Here is a 16,877-nt window from a genome sequence, read left to right on the forward strand (position 1 = left end):
AAAGCCAAAATTAACTATTGGGATTGCATCAAATTGAGAAGTTTCTGTACTGCAAAAGAAACAGTCAGGAGAGTGAAAAGACAACTGACAGAATGGGAAAAAATATTTGCAAACTATGCAACAGACAAAGGGTTAATAACCAGAATCTACAAAGAGATCAAGAAACTCCACAAAAACAAAACCAACAACCCACTTAAGAGATGGGCCAAGGACCTCAATAGACATTTTTCAAAAGAGGAAATCCAAATGGCCAACAGGCACATGAAAAAATGTTCAAGGTCATTAGCAATCAGGGAAATGCAAATCAAAACCACAATGAGGTTTCACCTCACCCCGGTTAGAATGGCTCACATGCAGAAATCTACCAACAACAGATGCTGGCGAGGATGTGGGGAAAAAGGGACACTAACCACTGTTGGTGGGAATGCAAACTGGTCAAGCCACTATGGAAATCAGTCTGGAGATTCCTCAGAAACCTGAATATAACCCTACCGTTCGACCCAGCCATCCCACTCCTTGGAATTTACCCAAAGGAATTTAAATTGGCAAACAAAAAAGAGGTCTGCACCCTAATGTTTATTGCAGCTCAATTCACAATAGCTAAGACCTGGAACCAACCTAAATGCCCATCAACGATAGACTGGATAAAGAAATTATGGGATATGTACTCTTTAGAATACTATACCGCAGTAAGAAACACCGAAATCCAGTCATTTGCAACAAAATGGAGGAATCTGGAACACATCATGCTGAGTGAAATAAGCCAGTCCCAAAGGGACAAATACCATATGTTCTCCCTGATCGGTGACGACTGACTGAACACCAAGAGGGAAACCTGTTGGAGTGAGGTGGACACTATGGGAAATGGTGGCTTGATCAGCATAGCCCTGACTGTTAATGAACAACTAAATACATTATCCCTCTTAGTAGTTTTTTTATCTGTTCTACTTAATATGACTGGTTTAGATCTGTAATTGATGCACAGTTATTCTTAAGTGTTGAAAATTAACTGAAATGTGATCCCTGTTGAACATGGTGGTGGGAATGGGAGAGGGAAGAGATGTATAATTTGGGACATGCTCAGGCTGACTTGCCCCAAGTGGTGGAGTTGGAAGCATACCAGGGGATTCCAATTCAATCCCATCGAGGTGGCATGTACCAATGCCATCTCACTGTTCCAGGTGATCAGTTTCAGTTCACAGTTGGTCACGGTGAAGGGACTGGGAGTCAAAGGGAGCACATAGACAAGTCTAGTACCTGCTAACACTAACTGATGGAGTAAATAAAGGGGAGAGTGATCCAACATGGGAAGTGAGATACTCAGCAGACTCATAGAATGGCAGATGTCCTAAATAGCACTCTGGCCTCAGAATCAGCCCTAAAGGCATTCGGATCTGGCTGAAAAGCTCATGAGAGTATTTCAGGCATGGAAAGCCAAGACACTCTGGCAAAAGGTCTCTGCGAGTGAGATGCCAGTGGAAAGAACAGGTCATCAAAGAAGGAGGTACCTTTCTCTGAAGGGAGGAGAGAACCTCCACTTTGACTATGAGCTTGTCTAAACAAGATAAGAGTCGGAGAACTCAGAGGGCTTCCATAGCCTTGGAAACTCATGACTGGAGCATAGGGAGATTACTGATGCCATAGACAGGAGTGTCAATTGGTAAAGTCAACAACCGGAGTCACTGTGCACTTACTCCTCATGTAGGATCTCTATCCTTAATGTGCTGTACATTGAGATTTAATGCTATAACGAGTACTCAAACAATATATTTCACTTTGTGTTTCTATGGGGGTGCAAACTGTTGAAATCCTTACTTAATGCATACTAAACTGATCCTCTGTAAAAAAAAGAAAAAAAAAAAGAAATTATCAATTCCCAACTTGACTCTCACTGGGATTAAACATGACAATAGGTCTGCTCTGATTTCATCATCATTTAAAAAAATCATCTATTATTTTTCACTTTATGTTTCTGTGTGGGAGCAAACTGTTGAAATCCATACTTAATGTATACTAAGCTGATCTTCTGTATATTAAGATAATCGAAAATGAATCTTGATGTGAATGGAAGGGGAGAGGGAGTGGGAAAGGGGAGGGTTGTGGGTGGGAGGGATGGTATGGGGGGGAAGCCATTGTAACCCATAAGTCGTACTTTGGAAATTTATATGCATTAAATAAAAGTTTAAAAAAAAAAAAAGAAGGAAGTAAAAAATAAGGTGGGAATGAAAAATCATCACAGAGGATTCAGAAAAGAGTTCAATACAGAGTTTGAGAAAGTTGATATCAGTGTTGGCATTGTGGCACAGCAAGCTAAGTTGTTGCCTGCAATGCCAGCATCCCCTATTGGAATACCAGCGTGAATCCCAGCTGCCTGTTCTGATCCAGCTCTCTGCTAATGCACTTGGGAAAGCAGCAGCAGATGGCTCAAGTATCTGGGCCCCTGCCACTCCTATGGGTGCTCCTGGCTAGGTACTTCTGGATTTGGCCTGGACCTGCCTTAGCCATTGTAACTATTTGGGGAGTAAACCAGGGGATAGAAAACTCTCTCTCTCTCTCTCTCTCTCTCTCTCACTCTCTCTCTCTCTCTCTCTCTCTCTTTGCCTCTGCCTCTCTATAACTCTGCCTTCAAAAAATAAAATCTTAAAAAATCTGGAAAGCCACTGATCTGGTCAAACCCCAGCCTTAGGCAGATGAGGAAACAGGACAAGAGAGGTACAGTCTGAGGTCACAGTGCAGGTGAAGCCAATGGAGGGACCTTCTCAAGCTTCATGAAACTGCACCACTGAGCACTCAGAAGATAATCATTCATACATCTGAAGCTTTGAGGTCAGGATTCCCTCCAGACCTCTAATGTGCCTACGGCAAAGCCAGTGCCAGGAAGGGCACAGCTCCTGCGCACACTCAGCTGGGGGCGGGGCTCGGAGCAGGAGAAATTGTGTAGAGCTGGAGTCTACTTTGGAAGTGAACCTCCTGCCTATGGACAATATGGAGGGTGCTTCTATTAAGTTAACACTTTGACTCATTCCTATCCCTTATAGAGACAAACACTAAAACCAAAAACACCACCAACAATAATAAAAACCTTAAGAAAAGAGCTGTGTGCAGAAGATAAAGAAGTGCACAGGTTTGGAATTCTGTTACCCAAGAATTATGACCCAGGAGCAGGGAATCATTAAATCCAGCCGACTTCACATGTATAGCAGCATCTAACATTGTACCAGCTACTGCCCTGCCAGCTGAATCAGGAAGTTTAGAGAGAAAAAGCCCAGCAGAGCCCCCAGTAAATCTATCCTTTGTATTCCAATCATAAAAAAGCATTCCCCACACTTTTTCAAGCAAGGCTTACCATCCCCTTAACTGTGTTTATCAAGACAGATAAAGTAGCTTCACAGAAGCCAAAGCATTTCTCTTCTTTGACAGCAAACACTGATTAAATCTTCCCTGAGAAAACTTCCACAAACCAGAACTCCCCTGCTTGCAAGTTATAGAAGGACAAACTTCGCAATTCTAGTATTTGCTTTCTCATCACCAGGAAAAATGAATACGTGAGAGCAGTAGTACATTGTAGAAAATTTTTGCTGCAGATACAGAAGTTTACAAATCCACTTAGGTTGAAAGATTTCCTAATGGTTTGGGGAATTATCTAATCAAACTACAAGAAATTCAAGATGCAACTTTGATTCCTACTATTCATATAGAACCCTAGGGAGAATATGGGTGCTATTCAATCCAGCAGAGCAAGACGGGCTTTTTCCTGGCAGGATAGCATGTCTGATGTCAGGATGGTAGATGCTGAGGCCACTGGCTTTGCTTGCGATGACACTAGAGGTAAGAAGCTATAAGAATTAGCAGTTCAAAAAAAAAAAAATTAGCAGCTCCTTGCAAACTGATTAAATTGTGGAAATCCAGAATGCCTGGTTAAATAACAAACCAAAATGCCTTTCTGCAGCCATTATCAGAGTACTGGTTTGAGTCCCCACTACCACACTTCCAGTGTCACTTCCTGCTAATGCACCTAGGAAGGCAGTGGAAGACGACCCAAATATTTAGGCTGTTGCAACTTCCTGGACCTGATAGTTGTGGCCATTTAGTGAGTGAACGGTGGATGAAAATTCAATCTCTCTCCCTCTCTCTCTGTGGGATGTGTGTGTGTGTGTGTGTGTGTGACTCTGCCTTTCAAATAAATAATTTTTGGATGGCCTTTTGAGCATATGTCAACACTGACAGAAATCCAAACCAGTTAGAAGTGTAAGGGAAAATTACTTGTGTGGCAAAAGTGCTGATTTTAGCAACAGGGCCTGCCTCTTTAATCATCCCAATTAGGAATATAAAATCCCTTTAAAATGAGTTCCACTATAAGTCTCTCTATACTTCCCGGCAATTCACCAGCAAGACAGGGTCTGACAACATTGATGGGCATGCCAGCAAGCACTCACAGTTACAGAGAAGGGTGGACTTGGTTTGAGAGCTAAAACCTTGTGTTAACTCTGTTAACTCTTGGTGTTGTCTGCATAAATACAGAGCTTCTCAACACCCAAAGACCCATAATTATTCCAGGAGCAATGGGGCTGTCAGATCCCCAACCTGATAACCTGATGCACAAACTTCCCTTTCGATTCTGCCTGAATAGGCACTGAGGCTTCCCTGCAGAAAGGAGAGCCGCCTTCCAGCACGCACTTCTGTCTCCCGCCTGCCACTACTCAGTGGTTCTGAAATCACCACACAGCAGCCAGAACTTTCTTCTCTTACTCCCAAACTTGGGAATCTGCTAACTGGCTAGTGCAGAAACCAAAAGTAATCTCCTGACCACCACAGCAGCCAGACAAGACTGAAGACTGATAGATCTATACTTTCATTCCTGAGCTAGATAAATAAAACTAATTTCCACCCCGCCAAGCTCTAAAGGGCTGCCTTTCAGCCCATCGGGGATGGGGGAAAGCAGGCTTTGTGCAGTCTGCCCTGGTCTTTGATGGATTTATTGGCAAGACCTACCAGCTAGAGTAAGTACAGGAATGCACCATTTGTTGAGAAAGAAAAAGATATATTCTACCAGCAGGTTTTCGGGAGTCCATAAAACAGTCGTTAGGCTTAGAAGATTGTGCTGGCAATGTATTAGTGTTAGGAAGAAAGGCATTAAAAGCATTTCTCAAGTTCAACACAAAACAAAATTTCAGAAGCAAGGTGAGCAAGCTGCCAGTGTCTGTCTGAAGTTGCAAGATAGAGTTCCTTAACTCTGACCCTCTCTGCTCTGTGAACGTGGACTGCACAGCACGGCCTCCGTCACTTCTGTTGTTTCTGATGGGCTGAGAACATTCAGCACTGTGTAGTCTCACGACTGGGAAGGGGCGAAGTGATAGAAAACTGACTTGCAGCTAATTGTGTGCTGACCTCATGATCACAGCAGTGACAAGAGGTTGCCTTTACAGTATTTTAGATTTTGAAAAGATGAAAAACACACACCACGGCTCTGAGATTACTGGATGGCAGTAGGGAAAAGACCAGTGACCCATTGTCTGTTGCATTCCAAGTGCAAAGGTTGTGCTTGGAGCCAAATTACATCTCAGGCTGAGGATTTAAATCTCTAGTCCCTTATAGAACACAGAAAATTATCCTTAAGGCTTGGTGTTCCTGCATTTAATTGGAGCTGGGGATTCCCTGTTCAGATCCTGGACATAGGATCTGATCACTTTCTTAGGAACTGGTGAACCTGAGCCAATTTCTTAACTTCCTAGAGTCTTAATGTCTACATTTATAAATCAATAAAAATGCATCAGGACTGTGGTGAGAAGTAAATTATAAGAAATCATGAGAATTTAATAAATTCACTATGAAGTATGTCTCATAGTGCCTGGTGTACAGTAAGCACTCAATAAACATTAGTTCCCTTCCAGTTTTTTCTACTTTCAACGGAGAATATAAACACTTACAGGAGGATGACCCAGTTAGAGCTTTCTTATTATTCAGTGGCAGAGTTACCTGCACCACCAACAGCCCTGTGAACAGGCTTTGCACATCTGCCTGCTGAAGCTGCTCATGGCAGGGAATGGATAACGAAGCGCCTGCAGGCATGAGATCTGCTCACAGAGCATTAACCATCTATGCCAATCCTCTGCAGATCCCATAGCAAAGCAATCTGCTATTGACCCCAAAATGTCTGCCCTCTAAGCCAAAAAACAATGCATGAGTTGTTTCATTGCTCCTGGTAATTTACATCTACCCGCTTTACAGAAAGAAATGCTACTGGCTCCCAAATAAACATGATGAAGGAGAGAAAGAGACAGGAGTAAAATGGCCAGATGGAAAATGAGCTGAAGTAACCAAATACAATAACCACCTCTCTTGCCTGCCAGGACACTGAAAACAGAATCACAAGCCAACACTACAAGTTATCATGTTAGCCAACTGGCTACATATTTGGTGGAAACAGAGATCCAACATTGAAAAAATAAAAGCATTTCCCCACCAACTGAGGCATATTCAGAAATGCATTTGAAGAAAAATGGCAATGAGGTGTTCAAGTTTGTTCTCTCTGTGATATACTTACCGATGTTACTCAGTTCACATGCTTTGGGGGTCATTTCTCTACCTATCAAAGCTGCTAATTCCAGCTGCAAGCTGAAAAACCAAGCTGTACGTCTGGTTCCTCAGCTTTCCACATGTAATAACTGAAATATCATTTTTATACAATCCAATGTGCAAATGCAACTGAATTGATCCATGTCAAGTCCTCCCAAACAATTGACCTGAAGATGAAAGCAGTGAGGCATTCCAAAGGAATGATGGTCGGATGTCTTGGGGCATGGAGAGAACAGTTGTGTGCATGGGGGAAGGTGTCTGTTTAGTAGAGTTATAACTGGTTTAAAGCATAGGTGCTACTCTAATTTTAGAGTTTGCCACATATACATTTATATTGCTGCATGTAATGTCATTTAGTAATAATTCTGTTGCCTGCTGTACCCTTTATGGGTGGCTGCAATGTAAGAATGTAGGTTCCCATCAGACTCATCCTGGCAACTGCCTATAATCACCTGGTTAGTCCTAATACCCCCACCAAATTAGAATTTTAGACAATTTGGAAGTTTGTGAGTAAAATCATTGAGAAAAATGGCAAGAAAGTCAGAAAAGATTGAGCAAGTAAAAGCCACAGGCATGGGTGTCAGGAGATCGTGGAGGCAGGCAAACAAAGGCTAGAATCGAGGCTCCATAGAGTTTATCAGTGGGGGCTCTATTCCTTTCTTTGACCGTCTATATTCCCTAAGACTAGGATAATATGGCCCAGAACAATCTTGAGCTAACTAAGCGGTTACCTACTCTCTTGGATACACCTTTATTAAGTGTTGTTTATTATAACAATAAAAGTCCATCTTTATTATACAAGTACACAAACACACAGGTATGTGTATTATCCACAGAGTATTAGGATTACAAGTCTTTTACCTTCACTAACTATAAACTTTTTGAAGGCAGAAGCCACATCTTGGGTATTGAATACCATGCTAGACACAAAAGATTCACAATTAAACATGTTTTTGCATTAATAAATGAGGTGCAAGTTAATAAGCAGTCAGTGTATGAGCAAAAGAAGAAAGAAGTGATGAATTAGGTATAGGATAAGTAAACTGAAGTATAATAGAGCTGCACATCTCCTGTCCTTGCTGACATGGTCACAGACTATTAAATCAGTGGAACTGTATAGACGGCCTGAATTTTAGCAAAGTGATCCATAAAATTCTGCATGGTTGGGAAAATGATGGCAAAAAATGCTTTTTTAGTAGACAAGCTTCAACCTTACACTTTCTAGCAGTATGCTGCACACCTGCCTTTCTTTACTATGTTTAACATTAACTACTAGCAGGAAGAAAAAATGATCACTTACCAAACCTAGGGATGGCAAAAAGTCAGGAAAGGCAGCTACTACATTTCATAATAGACTCAAGATCTAAAAGCAAGATATGACAGCCAAAATCCTCAAACTGAAACCAACATGATGACAAAGGTAACATCATGCATTTTGCTTCAAATGATCAATAGTATAAGCATAGGAATAACCAAGACCTTGCTACATATCAATCTGCTTATTGAATTTTATATGTAAGTAAAAGCACTGTGATTTTTTTAAATAACACTAATAGTTCTGTGGCTTAAAGATACTAATGTACAACTGAGCCTCACCTTTAATTACAATATATGGCTCAAGCAAAATTTTTCTTCACAGGAACAGTAGTAGAGCGCTACAGAGAAACAAAACCAATAGACAATAGGTCCATAGATGGACAGATAGATACATGCAGGCAGAAGTGTATATATATATATATATATATATATATATATATAAAATTATATATATATAAAGAGATTTATTATAAAATGCCAACTCATGCAATTATGGAGACTTAGAAATCCCAGGATGTGCCACCTGTAAGCTGGAGATCCAGGGAACTGTTGTGTAGTTCAAAGGCCAAAAACAAGCAACCAAGGGTGTAGATTCTAATCTGAATCTGAAGGTCTAAGACCCAGAAGCAAAGCCAAAAATCTATGTCCAAGCTGAAGCAGTCACCCAGAGAGTGCGTGAATCCAACTTTCTTCTATCGTCTTGTTCTATTCAGGTTCTTAAAGGATTGGATAATGCCCACCTTGGGAGGGTCCATTCGCCAATTAAAATGTGAATCTTTCTAAAACATTTTTCACAGATGCACCTAGAAACAATATTTTACCAGCTATCTGGGAATCCCAGACCATCATGGTAGTCTGATCACCTTTGAAATACAACATCCAGTCCTGATTAGGAAGAACCAGATATCCAAATTGTACCACTGAACTTGACACAATCACATGCTTCATCAACTCAGACTCGAAATCGCCTATCTAGGAAGAGCTCTGCCCTAAAAAAAATCCATACATGTGGACAAGGAGCTTTTGCGGCTCTTGATGACTGGTCTGAGGAAATATCCTGCAGTTGACACTTTAATGTAAGAAGGCATATGGAAAAATGAGGTGGAAATGAGCCCAAAGAGCAAACAGTAGGAACAATGAGCTTGGGAGCAGTAAAGCTGGGAGCTGCTGTTGAAGACACAGAATATAGAATGGGGAGGGGTAATCACAGAGCCATGGACTTTCACACAGGTCATTGGGTTTTAGATCCTAGAAAAGAAACCACAGAGCATATTTAAGTAGTAGAACATTTTATTCTTAAACCAATACACCCACTTCTCAGCACCAATAAGTCCAATGTTCTTATATCTCTAAATAGTAGAGAGAAGCATTGAAAAAGATGTTTTTTCTTATTCAAAACCTTTTCTTGTCAACCATGTATGAATGTAAATGTATGGCCTTTTTTGAGTCCTGCCTTCCTCAAGCCACCTCCATCCCTCATACATAAAAGAACAACAAAAATAGGCAGAGGATGTAAGGAGAGAAAATCAGGCCTGAAAAAAAAAATTCACATAAGGGACGAGAAAAACAGAATTCCTACCCATGAGTTATAAAAACTGAAAAGTAAGGGGAATTTTATAGACCTAGAAAGTGATGAAATGAAGAGAAAGACATCAAGTCTACCCAAAAGGTGATAAAATATTTTATTTGTTTTTTGGTTGTGAAAAGGAAAATAAATCATTAAAATGACTGTCAGAATGCCTCAAGGATAGGGGCATCGAATAGAAGTTGGCTATAAATGTTGTAGAGAGTAATAAAAGAGTTGGTTTTGTTTCCTTAGCATTTGTCTGGGCTGAGAATTCCTATTTCAACACAGGGATCATGGGCAATGGTAAAAGTCAACCCGCTCCAGGGCACACATTGTTGCCTTTGCATGCAATTCCTACCCAATGCTCCCAGCACAGCTACTCTCAACTGTAACCAGGTTTCCATCTCACACTGATCCTACAAGACATGCAGTCACACTGTAAGGGCTTCAAGATCATTTGTTTTCTTCTCAGAGCTACTAATTTTTTCATATATACATGCTTGTAAAACATTTATTTATTTATTTATTGAATTCTAGGAACGCAAGATGAAGACAAGATTCCTCTCCCAAGGAGCAGAGTCTATAGTCTAAAGGGCCCTGGATTAATTCTGATGCTATTTAATGATGTATTTCAAGTGCCTGAAGATAAGAAAAAGGTGACATGGTAGTTGTTATAATAGTGACTGTTGATTTTGTTAAAGCCAGAAAGGATTATTCAAGAATTTGTAGAAGAGGTAGGATTTTCTACTAACCCACAAACTTACATCCAACATCATGTCTTGAATATTTTCTTCCTATTTGCTACATGTTAAGCTTTCCCATGAGCACAGGATGGTTCAACTAAGTCTCAAAACACAGCACTTGTTCAAAGCTAAGTCTCTAGATCTGTAGTGAACTTGAAAATTAAGTAAACACATAGCCAATCAATAAAGATCTCTGTAACTACCCACATATCCATAAAGGATCCAGGAAAATTCAGTCTTATATTTACCACCAAACCATAAGCAGTAGGGCTAATAATGGCACAGAGACCAATGACATGATAGAAGGTAGGTGATGTTTACAAAATGCATATGACTCCAGCCTCCTTACAGAAGTATGCATTTGCTATGGCACTTGTCAAATGTGAACACTTTCTGGCCAGCGCCGTGGCTCACTAGGCTAATCCTCTGCCTGCGGTGCCAGCACCCCAGGTTCTAGTCCCGGTCGGGGCGCCAGATTCTGTCCCGGTTTCTCCTCTTCCAGTCCAGCTCTCTGCTGTGGCCGGGAAAGCAGTGGAGGATGGCCCAAGTCCTTGGGCCCTGCACCCGCGTGGGAGACCAGGAGAAGCACCTGGCTCCTGGCTTCGGATCGGCGCAGCGCGCCAGCGGTAGCAGCCATTTGGGGGGTGAACCAATGGAAGGAAGACCTCTCTCTCTCTCTCTCTCTCACTGTCTAATTCTGCCTGTCAAAAAAATAATAAAAAAATGTGAACACTTTTTCAGCACAGTCACAAGAACACACAAGAACAGAGGCTAATATAACCTACTATGATCCCCAGTGAATAGTCAATGCACTGCTAAGAAGGCTGAGCCAAGAGGTGCCCCCAAATCACCACTTTTTTTTGTTTTTTTTTGTTTGTTTTAAAAACATTTTATTGAAATACACTATACGTGTCAAAAATGCACATAAGTGTACAGATAAATTAGGGGTTTTGGTCACCTAATCACATTTACAATCAATTCCAAAATTAAGAACAAAGAATTACTAGTATCCCAAGCATCTTTTCTATTTCCCCATCTCTATGTCTTTTTAACATTTAAAATAAGAGTATATTGTCATTTACATGGTATAATTCAGTGAAGCACTATTTTAACTATATACCAAATGATGTGACATTCACACAATTTTTATTCTATATATAAACTACCACAAATAAGATAAAACATACAACATTTGTCTTTGGGGGGTCTGGCTTATTTCACTTAACATAATGTTTTCCAGTTACATTCATTTTGTTGCAAATATCAGAATTTCATTCTTTTTTATGGCTGAGTAATATTCCATGGGGTATCCAGTCATCAGATGATAGACATCTGGGTTGATTCCATAACTTAGTTATTCTGAATTCAGCTGCTATAAACCAAGGAGTGCAAGTAACTCATATGCTCATCACCATCTTTTTTTTTTTAAGCTTTATTTTCTTTATGTGACAGAGTTACAGACAGATGTAGACACAGAGAGACAGAGAGAAAGAGAGGTCTTCCATCCAATGGTTCACTCCCCAATTGGCTGCAACAGCCTATGCCAATCCAAAGCCAGGAGCCAGTTGCTTGTTCCAGGTCTCCCATGCAGGTGCAGGGGTCCAAGGACTTGAGCCATCTTCTACTGCTTTCCCAGGCCATAGCAGAGAGCTGGATTAGAAGTGGAGCAGCCTGTACTCAAACTGGTGCCCATGTGGGATGCTGATGCTTCAGGCCGGAGCTTTAACTCGCTGTGCAACAGCACCAGCCCCTGATCACCATCTATTTTATGAGCTATGTCTTTGTCTCTGAGATCAACACCAAGCAGACTAAACATTCTGGCCATTCATGTGAGAATACTTTAGAATGCTTATGGGAAAATGGAATTAAAAGTTTATTTTAGCACAAAGAAAAAATCCATGCACAGCATTTTCATACTGTGTATTCTGTGACATTTGTGAAAGTCTCCTGTATGCAAGAATTTTAAAACTTTTTCCTACCAAAATAGACATTTAATTCCATTTTTCCATGAACTTTCTTAAGTACTCTCCTGTAAGCACTCTATGCTGACCATTAAAATGGCCATATGACTTTTCAAGTAGACAAATGGCTAAAGATCTAAACCTATAGAATATCTTTCCAGAATGAGCCACAGTTTTATGTTCTAGGCCCAATTATATAATTTGTGCTACTAAATAGGAATGCTGGACTTAATCTTCCATTGCCTGAAGATTCTTATTCAGTGAACGGCAATATGGGCCAGTCTGTATGAGTCATGGGGAAGTGTAATGAAGGGATGACTAATGCTCTCTTGAAGTCACTAGTTAGGATAAGGGCAGTCGTTCATTACCTGACAGGACAGGTTTCTCAAGCTGGCCAAGAAGAGAACAAATAAATCAATGTCACTTCCTCCCTAACATCTTAAAACCTGTGTTTAAAGTCTACATTTCAGCTCACAATTCAAGGAAAGCTGTCTTCAGAACTATCTACTATCAGAACTATCGACTAGATAGGTGAAAAATGGTGAGAAGACATCTGTAACTTACTGGGGAGCAATCCTACAGAAAACTAGCTGGTTCTCTGCTTTGAAAAAGTTACTGCTTTGGTTATTTTAGGAATCCTCTTTATAAAGTTAATGCAATGTGTTGCTGAAACAGAGCAAAAAATACATTGACAAGGGCAAGTAGGAGCCTTGTTCAGTTTCAGAACTTGACAGTTGACGATCTTATCCCTTTCAGAGTCATAACCACTCTAAACAGCAGGTTATGAACCTGAGCACATTAGCAATTTTCATTCCCTAATTCATATGAGTTGTACCTCCTCTACTATTTTTCATATTTCATTGCTCAAATTTATCCTTTTGAGAGAAATAAGTTAAAAGAATGCTTAATTACAAAGAAGAACCACTAAAAAACACACGGAAAATACCCTGATTTCATAGATGTCAAGTAATCACCTACGAAATCACAGCCTCACATTAGAATTCTGTTGGATAATACCTAACAGATTCATACCACATCTGATTTTCACAACAGCATGTTTGGGTATATTTCTGAGGCTCCAAAGCAAACTTAAGTAGAAAGGCTTAACCATCACCTGATCAAAGCATGTCTGGAGTTTTCATGTGAAAGAGAAGCTAGGCCCCTAGGGTCACAGTATGTGCTGTGTGTTATGTCATCGTCCAAACGCTTTCACTCATCACTGATATGGTAGTGCCCCACTGGGTGCTTGCATAGATCTGTCTACCAGAAGTAACAACCTTTACCCTTTTAATCCTAGCAGGGACCCACACTTAAAGATGGGAATGGGGAAAAATGCTAACAAGAGAACTCAGCGCTCACAGGTTAAATGTGGAGAGTGAAGACAGTGATCGTGATCAAGACAGGTAAATCATGCATGGACCTGTCAGGTTTACACATGGAGGACATTTTCATTTCTTTTCTAGAAAGACTTCCTGAAGCTGAAATCCGAGAACAGCCGAAGGTTAAATGGGGAGCACTGTGCTTTGGCTGGACTGCTAGTCACAGCCTTTAAAGACAGGGATGGTTGCTAAAGCGGCTGTTACCGTGGGATAGAACCTGAGGGACGCATGGGCAGATGTGTACATCTGCATTCTAACCACACCAAGCGCCTTCCAGCACAGCATTCCTTGCCAAGTGCCAGCCTAGAGCAAAGTTCTGTTTTTTTAAAACTCCCTGTTTGTTGTTAAGTAATCACCTTCACAGTAGTGGGGGAAAAGGAGGGGCTCTCACAGACTTTCCCTTTACTGTCTTCCTCCAACATTGGTCATAAAACCAACAAAAAAGGGGAATGATTAAGTAGGGCAATCCTAGGAGAGTCAATGTCCAGTGAACTCAAGGAAATGTCATGTCTGAAACCTCTTCTATGGGGATAAGATGTGCAAAGCCTCCCCTGGGGCGGGGCGGGGGGAGCAACTTCCTGCAGGCAAGGAGATTGTGGTAAACCACAATTTTCTAAGCCACTACATGAGGCCTCGCCCACTATCCCTTACCTACACCTGTCCCCCACATGCACACACACACACACACACACACACACGCATCCTCATTCTTTCTCCTGGTCAACTTCTTAGCCCCCAAATAGGCAATGTCATCAAAAGCCAAAGGCAAACTCAATGTAAGTCAACCAAACCTACTGAAAAGCAGAGCTGTAGGCTTTGGTAGACCCATTTGACCAAACAGGAGGGAGGGAAAGGGGTGCTCGTCTGTTTGCCAGGTAGATCAGGAAGCAATTAAGTTTATGGCAGGGAAAGAACAGCCCCAAAGGGTTCAGAAACAAAAGCTGCTTCCTGCCTGTGGTCTGATCTGGGCCATTCTGTCACGAAGTGGGGCTGGGCTGTTCACTTGCAACAGCTGGCAGTAAAGCAATGTTTGCAGAGAGAACCAGCTCATCCCTGCTGTAGAGACCTGCCTGTCAGGTTTTAACTTCTATGCTAGGGGATAAACTGTCCCAGTTGGTTTGAATATGAAAAAAGGGAAGTACACAGCCCCAAGGAAAAAGTACTTAATACAGGAGAGGATTAACAACTCTTCAAGATTATCTGAGGGAAAAGATTAGGAAGGGAACAGTTTCCACCTGTATGGAGGAATATATCCGTAGGATTTTGTACTTGACAATCAAGAAATCTGTGCTTCAGAGAAGTTCCTGGGTGGGAAGGTGAGAGAGGCTGGAAGGGAAAAGCTGTCAGCAGCGCGGATCTCCCCATTCCTTCCCCCTAGTTCTCTGCTTTTTTCTCCTAGACGCAGCTCAGATTCTAGCTTGAATCCATACGAAGGTGAACATGCAAGTTCTCATGTATACAGGAGTTGTAGCAAACACCTCCACAAAACAAGGGAATTGTCACTGATGTTAACCTGAGTAAACCTAAGAGGACAAGATGTAAGAGGGAGCCCAGTTGCTTAGGCAAGCAACAATAGTGAGACAGGAGGAAGAGAGGATGTTAGATGGCTTAAGTGACCCTGAAGCCTTAGACTGGTGGTCTCTTCCTCACTCTAGGGCTAAATGCGAAGTGAGAAATGGTAATTCTGAGATGCAAGTCTAATCCCAGCTCCAAAATGTGTTCTGCACCCCTCAAATCGAGAAAGAGCTGAGACCTCGACAGGAGGGGCCATTCCATCCATCCTGTGAGTATGACCTCATAAATATCCATGAAATTCATCAATTTCCTTAGAATATGTACCACCTAGAGATTGGGCTGAATTTAACTTATAAATATGATATGCTAAAACAACACTCAACCCACTCTTTCCCTGGGGTGGACCTTAAACAAAAAGCCAAATAAATACAGCATTCTTTTCTTTGGGACTGAGTCTGATTGCCTGACACCAAAACAAGAGGCTGCTTGAAAGGCCACGAAAGACATTCTGAAATTTTCTTGTTCTTCCAACACTTCCCTGGCAAGAGAGGAATGACACTGCCCATCGCCCACCTCCACCCCCAGGAGACAGCAGGGAGCCCAGCAGAATTACTACCTGTTACAGGGGGGCATGAGTGTCTTGATTATCTCTGGTGAGGGTCTCCTGCAGGGTGACAAGATATATTTTTGGCCACATTGATGTGCCCAGAAATTCCTAGTGATCCTCTCCAAAGAGCTAAACCCTCTGTCTCTGAAAAACAACATGGTCCAAGACAGAACTCTTCTAAGACTCAGGAAGATTCCGTTTTCACTAACCTGAGAGATACTTGGGGTTAACAAACAAATCTGGAGGCTGACCTCCTAGGGAGGAGGTACACTTCTTCTGCTTAGTAGCTACATGATTTTGAGAGATATTACTCAATCTTTCTTTGCCTCAGTCTTCTCAACTATGAAATGGGGATAAAAATAATACTTACAAGATTTTGTAATGACCAAATGAATTATCATATGTAAAGGACTTGAGACAGTGCTTAGCATATACTAAGAATAATTATTAATGTTTGGTACTGTTGATTCTTTCATTATTATATTTTCAAGTATATCTCAAAAGACCTCTGTTTCCAAGTTTCTCTTAAATGGGCTGACAAAGAAATCCTAATTCTAGGATTATTTAAAAGCAAAAAATAACTTTAAAATAAAGTAATCTCAGATTGCTTTCACTTCAAGGTTAAGAACTTGTGATAAATTTTAAATGGCCATGAATTCTTTGCAGCTACTCCCATTAAGAGTTGGAATCTCTTTCCAAACCCCTTCCCTTGAATCTATGCTGGCTCTATGACTCCCTCTAACCAACAAGATGAGGCAAAATAGAGGCCAAGTGATTTTTGCATCCAGGATGCAATACTAAAGCTTATGTTTCTGTCTTCTTGCCAGTTCTGTCATGTGAAGGAGCCTGCATGGCCTCCTAGAAGACGAAATCATGTGACAGACAGACATGAATCATTTCAGCTGAGGGCCTCTAGATCAACCAGTTCCCAGGTACTAGTGAATGCAGTGGTATGAATGACCACAGTTGGGATTAGCTGAAGACCTACCCAGTTGAGTCCAAATCAGATTGCTGACTCACAGAATCAGAGGCAATAAAATAGTTGTTGTTTTAAGCTTTTAGTTTTGGGAGGTTTGTTATGCAATAGATAACTGATGGATACCTCTACACAAATAGGGCTTTATTATCAATAATATTTTAAACATAAATACACGCACTCAGGAAACCAGGCCACCTGTCTATTTGCCAGCAGATTTACAAAACACAGCATAG

At 41.2% G+C, this 16,877-nt stretch overlaps 1 protein-coding gene across 16 annotated transcripts in view; it reads right to left on the bottom strand.

Moving 5' to 3' along the window:
• The window catches only part of LYPD6B (LY6/PLAUR domain containing 6B), a 241,649-nt gene that overhangs the window by 56,211 nt on the left and 168,561 nt on the right, over positions 1-16,877 (bottom strand). The window contains exon 1 of one of the 16 annotated variants that reach the window (XM_070070942.1): positions 15,875-16,005. The exons of the other annotated variants lie outside the window; for them this stretch is intronic. The gene's annotated coding sequence lies outside the window, so the exon portion shown is untranslated. Of the gene's footprint in view, positions 1-15,874; positions 16,006-16,877 lie in introns of those variants that run through there. 16 annotated transcript variants of the gene reach the window in all.

The sequence above is a fragment of the Oryctolagus cuniculus genome, chromosome 3 (genome assembly GCF_964237555.1).
Source record: "Oryctolagus cuniculus chromosome 3, mOryCun1.1, whole genome shotgun sequence".
In the NCBI taxonomy this organism is placed as follows: Eukaryota; Metazoa; Chordata; class Mammalia; order Lagomorpha; family Leporidae; genus Oryctolagus; species Oryctolagus cuniculus.